The sequence below is a fragment of the Dipodomys ordii genome, unplaced genomic scaffold (assembly GCF_000151885.1).
Source record: "Dipodomys ordii isolate 6190 unplaced genomic scaffold, Dord_2.0 Scaffold2, whole genome shotgun sequence".
Classification (NCBI taxonomy): Eukaryota; Metazoa; Chordata; class Mammalia; order Rodentia; family Heteromyidae; genus Dipodomys; species Dipodomys ordii.
Window position 1 is genome coordinate 26,461,660 of NW_012267218.1, and position 3,600 is coordinate 26,465,259.

Sequence of the window (3,600 nt, forward strand, 5' to 3'; positions counted from 1 at the left end):
TTTCATGCTTTGATTAAAACTCTGACTTTTTTGTTAGTAGCCTTGTTTCAGAAACACTTGAGTTTTTCTGAGTTATTTTACTCATCCTAGCGTGAGAAAGCATTGGCCAAAGAGGTGGTATCATTTGTTTCTGAAAATGTGCTTCCATTTCTTGGGTATTTTATTTAATCTCTCCTCCCACCCCACGATCCCCCTTTCTTTCTCATCATTTTCCCTTTCACCTTGCTGTCCCTGTGAAGAGATTGTGGAAGCATCTATGTCAGACACACTGGATCCTCATCACAGGAAATAACCCAGCCCTCTGCTACTTCCGGACAAAGCATCCTTTCCTGACGTTTACCCTTACCCTGTTTTCTCATGCATAGCCTTCAGTTCATTCTCAGTGTAGCTCATTCATCAGAATCACTTTTACTATCACTGTACCCATCATATTAAAATGGCACTTAGCAACTGAGCAAGGCAGAGGGAGGGAAATAGAAAAGTGGGTGAAAAGAAAAGAGGAGCAGGAGGTAGGAGCCACGATGCTCAGGGGGAAAATTAACTGGTTCGCCTCAAAGGAGACTGTATGCGTTTGGAACTTGGTGTGTTAGATAACTAGAGTGGATGACATTCTAACATTTCTTCCCCTGTGTTGCAGTGTTACTTTTATAAACAATCATAAAGTAAAACAAATAATAATGATAACCAGGAAAAAATGTACACAATGAACATTTTCTTTCATCGAACCTCACAATATCAGTCAGTAAAAAATGAATAAATGAAAACAAAAACTCCGTTTCGAAACTGGAAGAGAATGACATTTTTCTTTTGTTGAATTTTTTTCATATATAATCAGTCCACTGGAAAAAACTGAAAAAATCAAAACTAAGCCATGTGCTGGTGGCTCATGCCTATAACTAGCTCCTCAGGAGGCTGAGATCTGAGGATCACAGTTCAAAGCCACCAAGGGCAGACAAATCCAAGAGGTTCTTATCTCTAGTTAACCACCCCAAACTCCAAAAGTAGAGTGATGGCTCAAATGGTAGAGTGTTGGCTTCAAGTAAAAAAGCTCAATGCCCAGGACTGGCGTGCATACACACAAATTAATAGAATGCTATAAAAGAATAGAATAATAAAGCAAGTCACCAACTATTAAATATATTTGTGAATTCTTTAAAATGATAAAAGTTGCTTCAAATTGCTTTATCACAGAAATGAGTAGCAACAGTATGGTCTCTCTCTTTTTTTGAGCCTTAATTTCCACAACTTATCCATGATTTGGGCAAAATATGCATAATCCTCATAGCAGAACACCAAAATCTATAAGGCTAATTAATACTAATAGAACCAAACAGAAAAATAAACAGCAATACAATGATCATAGGAGATATTAATACCACAGTGGATAGATTTTCCAGCCAGAAATAATACAGAAACAGCATATTTGAACACTATAGCCCAAGGGAGCCTAATAGACTATATAAAATATTATATCCAGTAACAGCAGCATGTACCTTCTTACCAAGTTCACACAGAACAGCCTGCAGAGAAATACTATGCCACGCCTTACAAAATTTAAGAAGACTGAAATCTTATCAAATATTTTTTCTGACTCCATGGTATAAAACTAAAAATCAGGAACAAAGCTAATAAAATGCAGTGAGAGAAGTCCTAAGAAGGAAACTAAAAGGAAATCTATAAGAAAAAAAGCAAACTATGTTAAATAAGCCAACTAAGCCCAGAGATGAGCAAACCGATCCCAAAGTTAGCAGAGGGAATGAAACAATGTAGATACCAGAAAAACAATAGAAGAGATTGACGAAGCCAAAGGTGTTTTTTTTTTTTATGCACAAGTATTGGCAATTTACCAAGACTAAGAAGACTGATATAAAATTATAAATGAAAGGAGAGACATGACACCTGACCATAGAAATGTAGATCATCGGGCTGGGAAGATGGCTCAGTGGTAGAGCACTTGCCTTGCATGCCTGAGGCCCTGGGTTCGATTCCTCAGCACCACATAAGCAAAAAAAGAAAAAAGCTGGAAGTGGCACTGTGACTCAAGTGCTAGCCTTGAGCTGAAGAGCTGAGGGACAGCATCCAGGCCCAGAGTTCAGGCCTCACGACTGGACCAAAAAAAAAAAAAAGAAATGTAGATCATCATAGGAGACTACTGTGTGTTTTAAACAAAAGCATATGATTATATGCTGACCGATGGGTAACCTAAATAAAATGGAAACATTTCTAGAAACATACAAGCTAGCAACACAGAATCATGAAGAAATGAATAATTGGAATGGACCAATAACAAGTAAGGAGATTGAATCAATAGCAAAACATGAAAGAAAAGCCCTGAACCAATGGCTTCCCAGCTGCATTCTGTTGAACATTTAAAGAACTAAGACCAATTGTTCTCAAATTATTCCAAGAAGTTGAAGAGGAGGGAACAATTCTAAACTCATTTTACAAAATCACGTCTACCTTAATAGTCAAGCAAGGACACTACAAGAGGGAAAAAAAGTACAAACCAACAACATTCCTTCTGAACATAGAAGTAAAAAAATCCCCAATGAAATATTAAATTCAAAATCACATTAAAAAGATCAAATGAAATGTCTTCCCAGGATGCAAGGATAATTTAACATGAGCAAATCAATAAATATGATACACCACTTAAACAAAATGAAAGATGAAAGCTACATAATCATTTTAATAGATGTAGAAGAAGCATTTGAAAAAAACCCATCATCTTTTATGAATCAGGCACAGAAATACATGCTGCATGTGTAAGTTAAAAAACTGAGAGACCTGTGAAGTAGAATAGAAGCTGGGAGAACAGGAGAGATGAGAATTAAGAAAAAATAGTTGATAGGTAAAGGTATATAGTCAGATATTTTATATAGCACACAAGAGTAACAGGTCAACAACAATCAATTGTTTATATATATTATATAATTCAATTTTTTGCACAGGGGATGTACAGAGAGGTTACAGTTACATAAGTAAGGTAATGAGTACATTTCTTTTTTTTTGGGGGGGGGGGTCTGGTCGTGGGGCCTGAACTCTGGGCCTGGGCGCTGTCCCTCAGCTCTTTAGCTCAAGGCTAGCGCTCTACCACTTGAGCCACAGCGTCACTTCTGGCTTTTTTCTTTTTGCTTTTTGAACAGTGTTACTCCCTCCCTCATTTTCTCCCACTTCACCCATCCCCTTCCCCCCAAGTTGTAAAGTTCACTTCCAACATAGTGTCTAGTGAGCAGCACTACTGAATTGGTTCAACCTTTGTCCCACTGTTTGTTTTTGTTTTGTTTTTGTATTTGGTGGGCCGTGGGGCCTGAACTCTGGGCCTGTGTGCTGTCCCTCAGCTCTTCAGCTCAAGGTGAGTGTTCTACCACTTGAGCCACAGTGCCACTTCCGGCTTTTTCTGCTTATGTGGTGCTGAGGAATGGAACTCAGGGCCTCATGCATACAAGGAAAGTGCTCTACCACTGAGCCACCATCCGAGCCCTGTCCCACTGTTTTTATGTTTCCCTTTCCCTGCCCAAAGTAGATAAATTTACATATGAGACAAAGGGTACAGAAAATTTAAAAATGCATATTTCAAAATAGCTAGTAAAGAGGACT